General features: G+C 45.8%; 1 protein-coding gene across 2 annotated transcripts in view; it reads left to right on the forward strand.

Annotated features, from left to right (window-relative positions):
- LOC138006833 (nucleolar protein 14-like) overlaps positions 1–7,500 on the forward strand; it is a 48,167-nt gene that overhangs the window by 26,454 nt on the left and 14,213 nt on the right. The window lies entirely within an intron of this gene.

The following is a 7,500-nucleotide window of genomic DNA, read 5'->3' on the forward strand; positions in this document are numbered from 1 at the left end:
GGGGTACCTCCTGATGGTCTGTACGTTCATGGGATGATACAGGACACCCCCACTTTTATGTTAGTCGATACCGGAGCGTCTGTAACAGCTGTTAGTAGCAGCCTTTTTGCTAGAATATCGCCACCAGTACATTTAGATCCTGCGCCATTGCCGCATATACGAACGGTCAGCGGAGAACACCTTCCGGTACAAGGAATAGCCGAATTAACTTTCACTCTTTCCGACGTTTCCTATAGTTTTCAATTATTAGTTGTCGAACAACTTACTTACCCTGTCGTGCTCGGTAGGGATTTTCTGTTGTCACGCGGTTCGGTAATTGAATAGGCAGAACCACACCCTTACATTTTTGGGCCAAGAGCCTATCTCACTACGCTCCAACAGGCTTACTCGTAGTTCCCAAACTTACGAACAAGTAACAGTACATGCTCACGCCACATACATTCTACCTCCGCTAACGGAGTCAGTTATCCCAGTATATCCTAAACACTCGCTTCCTTCTGGGACTATTGGACTTATCGAGCCAAGCTCGAAGTTGCTCGCACGGTATCAAATCGGTGGCGCTACACAGTTGGTTAGTCTGTCGGAAGCGAACACCTTTCCATTTCGTCTTTTAAATCCTACAAGTCGACCTATTACCATTTATCGATGTTCGACTATGGGATCCTTCACGCCAGCTGCTTCGGAGATGTCCGTCATCGCTACAGAGGACAGCGACGCGAGTACCACCAGCAAATGTGATCCCAGCGACCAGAACGAAACAGAAGTTCCACTGGACTTGAGTGATTCCACCTTGACGCCATCCGAGAAAGCACAACTCCTATCGCTCATAAACGAATATCGCGACAATTTTGCCACCTCTCCCGAAGAACTAGGACGTACTGGCCTCGTTACCCATAAAATTGACATCGGCGACCAACCACCGATTCGGCACCGACCTTATCGTGTCTCCCACCAGCAGAGAACCATAATTGAGGAGCACGTTACAGATATGCTCAATCGAGGGATCATTCAACCCAGCGTCAGCCCCTGGGCATCCCCAGTAGCATAGTATTTATGACAGTCCCTTTCACGTTCGCTAATAAGAGATGGAGATATGCGACCGCGCTTTAGAGTGGACGTGAAAAAAAGAACGGGTAAGGGGGGGCGGGAGAGCGAAAAGCGCGGAGGCGTAACGAGGAGAGCGCGAAAGGAAGAGTCATGCCACGGCTGCCGACATCCACAGGATTCTAACGCGAACTGGGCCGAAATGATATGCGGAGCTCTTATTTAAACTCGCACTGCAAGGGACTGGCGCGAATAGCATAGTATTTGCGGCAGTCCCTTTCACGCTCGCTAACAAGAGATGGAGATATGCTCCCGCGCAAGAAGACGAACGTTAAACACAGCCTTAACAGCCTAGGAGTCAGCCAATACTTAACCTCACACCTATCAGGTCCCACACTTAAACTAGAAAAGAAAACTCCAGACCATCCAAGACTTAAACTAAGGCGAAGAGCCAGTGGGAAAGGCGACAGTGAAACGGCGGAGACTGTTCAATTCAGTGTAAGAAACAGCTAGAGCTTGGGCAGAAGGGTCGTGACGGGATAATAAGTCTGAAGGACCTCCAGGACGTAAAACTTGAGCAACTTTCAAATAATGAGATGCCGTAGGAGCTTGGCGCCAATCGACATGCTCCATAACGTCTGCGAGCTGGCTACCCGAAAGGGCTAAGGTGATGGCCAAGCCTGCTCTAAAGCTGTGCAAGGTTTCTCCGTCGTAAATGTCTGCCTTTTGCAGATAGCCACGGAGTCGCGACTGCAAAGTGGCTGAAAAAACCGAAAAGAGAGCTGGAATAAAAAATATTTACAGGCTGCCAGCCCTCGAGTGGGACAGCGAAAAAGGCAAAACAAAACAAAACTCAACGCATAACGTAAGCACACAAGGGAGATTAAATAAAAATGGCGAAGAAGACGTGTAAGGACCCACTCAAGGGATGGAAGCCTGAGTGTCAGTAATCCGACTAGGGCATTAGACACCCTTTCAGGCTACCATTGGAAGGGATATGAAACAATTTGTGAGGACGCGCAACTGAAAACACAAATGAATGGGAAATACCGACATAAAATCATTATAAACAAATTAAATAAACAAATTCGGGAGACGAGACACGCACATGGAAAAAACACGTGAAAATAAAGAATGGGTGTCCAGGGAATAGGACTAAACAATGGCTAAAAAATGCGGCAAAGCTAGCAAAACAAAATACCTTGAAAACAACAAGGCGAAATAAAAACGAAGCATAAACTTGAAGTGGCGAGGAAAGCCCTACAGAAAGCCATTGTTTGAGAGACAAAAGATGATTGTAAACACAAGCTAACAAAGCCCGCGAAGCAATGGGAAGGGCAGCGAAAAAGCCACTCGGAAACGCAAAGCTTGGAGAGCGTAAAAGAAACACTAAAAATCACTGTAAAAGCCAATAATCGCATAAGCGAACAAAAAATCCCAAGGAAAATAGAATTGCACTGTTTTAAGGGCGAAACACACTGATAAAATGAACAAACTTGAGTGAAGGGCAGGGGAACTAAAGAGAGACGCACTGCACAAAGCGGGCGATAGCGAGGCGAAGCACACAAAACATGACAAATAAAACGTGTGCAAACTAGGCAAGGGAGCCGAAGGGAGATTAAAAGCACTACACAAACCCGGTGTTTGAGAGGCGAAGCACACAAACATAAGAAACAAAAACGTGTGCAAAGCGGATAAGGGAGCCGAAGGGAAATCGAAGACACTATACAAACCCGGTGTTTGTGAGGCGAAGGAGACAAAAGGCGACAAATAAAATGTGTGCAAACTGGGTAAGGGAGCCGAAGGGAAAATGGAAGCACTACACAAACCCGGTGTCTGCGAGGCGAAGCACACAAAAACACGACAAATAAAACGTGTGCAAACTGGGTATGGGAGCCGAAGGGGAATTAAAGCACTACACAAACCCGGTGTCTGTGACGCGAAGCACACAAAACATGACAAACAAAACGTGTGCAAACTGGGTAAGGGAGCCGAAGGGAAATAAAAGGCACTACACAAACGCGGCGTTTGTGAGGCAAAGCACACAAAACATGACCAATAAACGTGTGCAAACTAGGTAAGGGAGCCGAAGGGAGATGAAAAGGCACTACACAAACCCGGTGTTTGTGAGGCGAAGCACACAAAAACATGACAAATAAGCTTAAAACGTGTGGAAACTGGGGAAGGGGCCGCGGGGAAATAAAAAGCACTACACAAACCCAGAGCTTGCGAAGAAAGAAGAAAACGGTACTAACAAACGGCCACGTGGAATAACAAGGCGAAGAGGAATCGGGGAAAAACCAAAGCAGTAGAGCGAGCAAATAACAAGAAATGAAATTAACACCTGCAAAGGAGCAGGGTCTTGTTGAGGATTGTCAACATTAGCTGGAGCAGCTGGAGGCTGAACAAGAGCTTGGGCGGCTGGAACTGCAGCTTGAACAGGAACTTGAGCGTCAGCCATAACACGGTTCTTCACAAGAAGGATTCTAACGCGAACTGGGCCCAAATGATATGCGGAGCTCTTATTTATACTCGCACTGCAAGGGACTGGCGCGAATAGTACTAGTAAAGAAAAAGGATAACACCGATCGTTTCTGTGTTGACTTTCGGCACTTGAATGCAGTCTCTCGAAAGGATTCCTATCCCTTACCCCGCATAGATGATGCGCTAGACGCCCTAAACCGGACTCGCTAGTTCTCGACCATAGACCTCATGAGTGGATACTGGCAAGTAGAGATGGACCCTGAGTCTAGAGAGCACACAGCTTTCATTACATTTGGTGGCTTGTATGAATTCCTGGTCATGCCATTCGGACTAACTAACGCGCCTTCTACTTATCAACGCCTTATGGAGTGCGTTCTCCGCAATCTTACATACAAAATTTGTTTGATTTACCTTGATGATATTTTGGTGTATTCTAAAACGTTCAGCGATCATCTACTCCACCTGCGTCAGATTTTTGAAAGAATGAGAGCGGCTAATTTGAAGCTTAAACCTCCAAACTTATCACACGCCTCAACTCCTTTTTCTTCCCGCTTTTTCAATCGATGCTGTGGACTTATTGCTTGATTTTCTCGAGCAAAGTCCCCAGCCTCTCACGTCCTTGGGCCTGTTGCTCGACGTTCTCCACTTGTGCGGATATCTTGCTATTTCCTCGTGCGTTGTTTCTCATATTGTAGTTTTTTATTGCAATTTTCTCGACATTTCTACATTGGTGCCCGTGTGTCAAGCCTTGTATGACAAGGGCTACCATGACTTAGCTCACACGTTTTCTGCGTGGTTGTTTGCATGGCCTTCGTACAGTATTTTTAAGTAGTTTTTTTTTTGTCCCTTACATTTAAAAATCTATTTTCAAATAGTCTGCGCGTTTGGAGATCAAGGCCAGACCATCGGTCTGTCTGCCCTGACGTTCCTCTTGCTCCCTTCCCGTTACCTGGCGCCGCTTGGGAGTCTCACCCAGTAACACAGCGGACAGGTGCAAGGGGTTGTCTGGGTAACGACCACTATCCATTGTCATTTTATCTTTGACTTTTCAATGTCATCGGGCTCGAAGCGACGCGCCAATCGTAATTGGCGGCGTGACGAGCGCCGCTTACAGGCTTATTTGCACAGGTGCGTCATTTGTTTCGGTGCAGATCAAACTTCGCCGTACCCGTCTAGTCAACTCCCATGCTGTCGGCAGTTCTGCCATGAACACTGCCTTCTACGCTGGATCGAGTGTTCTCGCACTCCTGGTCCTGTCAAGGGTTCTCCTCACTGTCGCGCTGGCCTTCTCCCCGTCAACCAACATGACCGCGTACCTCGCGCCACTGCCGCGCATACCTTCCTCTTTCGGTACATTCTATACCCTTCTCGCCATGGCCTTGTTAACAGTGAGCCCCTCCTTGACCGTGCCCCACTCACCGAGAGCGACAGTGATGACCTTTTTCTTAATCCTCCAATTCCTCTACCGCCCCCAGGCTGGGCAGCCGTTCGGCGTGCATACCCCGCCTTTTCTAGTGATTTCTCATGATATGCCTTTTCCCTTGTTATGATTTATAGTTTGTGTGATTCACCTCTCAGCGGTCTGACCACTTATTCAGATGTCTAAGCGGTTATTTATGCTCAGGTGAGAGCACGTTTGGAGTTAACGCAAACTCCATCGTTCATGTTTGGCTTGTTTTTCGCAATTTTTCCGTGTTTTCGAGCGAACGGAGTCGCTCAATCTAAGGGGAAAGGTATGTTAAGTAATGATCCGTGTAAGGTGGATAGCAATTTCCTTTGTTATGCGGCAACGGGGCTTTCCCCACATAGGAATGTTATCATTTTTACACAGAGAGTGCATAAACCTACAGGAAAGCAGTTAACGCAATAAAATTCATTTACAGCCCACTTTGAAAGGGTGTTTTTTTGTGTTAAAAGATTTTGACCAATCACAAGAGTTGAAAACAAAAGCCAAGAAACGTTTACAATTTTACATGTTCCCCACATACGATTTCTGTGGAATTCATTTAAACTGAGACCAGATGGTTGGAAAGTAAGGATGAATATAATACTGCTTTTATGAAGTTTTGTTAACTTTTGCTGTTTAAGCCAATCAGAAGTAAGTACAGACAATAGAAAAGTTATCACCTTTTTGCATACCAATTGAATTCCAACATGTTCGTTGCCGTTGTTGCTATCGTTCTTATCTGGACCGTTTCTTAAAGAAGTAAAAAAATTGCGTGTTCAATCGTGTCTTTCTCTTATTAGTTAACGATGCGTCTAAGTACTTTTGTCGTATCATTAAAGTTAATTGTGCGTAACAAATGCTTCTGCAGCTAAAGTTAATTGTTCGTAACGAATGGTGCTGCAAGGCGCAAAGCTTTTTAGAGTGAAGCGTGTTTATTATTTCTAGTAGTGTGAAGTGATCTTCAAGTAGTGGGAAGTTATTGATAATTCAGGAAAGACTTGATCTTGTGTTGAAGTTATAGACAGTATGTTAAGAGACGGACGTGACCACTTCAACAAAGGAGCCACACCGTTGCCAGGCAAAATGCACGTGCTGGAAAACACAACTAGGTTTATACACAAAGGCGTTCTAATGTCTCTCACGGAGAGAGTGAAGCGTGTTTATTATTTCTAGTAGAAATACAAAGGAAACGCACTTAACTTAAGGGAGGTGTTGCAATTATTAATCGCAGCTATCCGCTCATAAAAATCCAACCATTCTCCCGCGAATTCATTCGAGTTGCCATTAAAGAATTCGGATTTCAAATCTGACGTAGGGGGTTTGGTTTGGAGGTTTTTGTCAAGCGAGTCGCGCATCAGTTGCATCTCGTGGCGCCTCGAAACGGTTTCTTTTTCTAAGTCGGCCCCCAACGTCTCGTTCAGCGCCTTAATGAGGTCTTCCAACGCCTTTTGCTGCTCGTCGTTCATGTTCGAGGGACAAGTACAGATATCACTGGTTTCGGGCTTACTAGTCGGTGATATTAATTCCTTTGCTTTCGAACGAGTTGTTATCTGCGTGGTTGTTTTAAGCTTAGGTGGCATAAAATCTCAAAAACAAGAAATGGAAAGCTCAGGCAAACACATTACCCGTTCTACGACAGTTGTTAATACCGCGGCACTAATTCGAGGTGACTAGTTACTCCCCTGTTAATATTAATATTGATAACGGTACAAGTGTTCATTCTGTCTTACGTATCTTGTCCGGCTCGCTTCTGACACGTCTACTTGCTTGACACGGTTCCTTTCTTTTCCTTTCTGACTGTCTTCCTTTCCTTCAGTGGGTGTGCCGGACACTTGCTTCTCGGTAGTTCAGGACGGGAGTCGGATGGCAATCGGTCTGTTCTCCTGGGTCTCTGATGGCCTCTATGGAATCTATCTGTCTCTTTCTCCTGTTTGGTTCTCTCTCTCTCTCTCTTTTTTTTTTTTCTTTCACCTTTATGTGTGTACGTTTATGTGTGTTCTGTTTCGTCTTGCCTCAAGGTTCTAGAAGGCGAGAGCTTCATTACCCGGATTCTCCACCACTTGTAAGAAGGGAACTTTTTGCCACGGGCAGGGATTAGCTCGCGCTCCCTTTTACCTTCTGCGGTCGAACGCAGGAACTCAAACAGCAATTAACTTCTCACTTGCTTTTAATCTTCTCTTCAGTTTTTACAGCAGTCCCTAGGAATACGTTCTCTACAAGTAGTTGTTCAAAAGAGCACGGTAGATCGAAAGATTCGTTTACTTATTAGCGCTCCTGGTCCAGGCAACGCATTGCGATTGGTCAAAGGATTAGAGGCTTAGAACGTGATAACGTCAACTACAAAAGAGGTGATTAACATGAACTACGAAGACGAAACTACGGCTGCACGAAACATGGTCCATGCTGATGACTTAGAAATTGCAGTCCCGCTAGGCCATGAACTAGTCCATCTAAGACCAATCACAGTGGTTGCTTGCCCAGGATCACTACCCTAAACCTTCTGGACGGAAGGTGACTTCTCAACT

The sequence above is a fragment of the Montipora foliosa genome, chromosome 6, assembly GCF_036669935.1.
Source record: "Montipora foliosa isolate CH-2021 chromosome 6, ASM3666993v2, whole genome shotgun sequence".
Lineage (NCBI taxonomy): Eukaryota > Metazoa > Cnidaria > Anthozoa > Scleractinia > Acroporidae > Montipora > Montipora foliosa.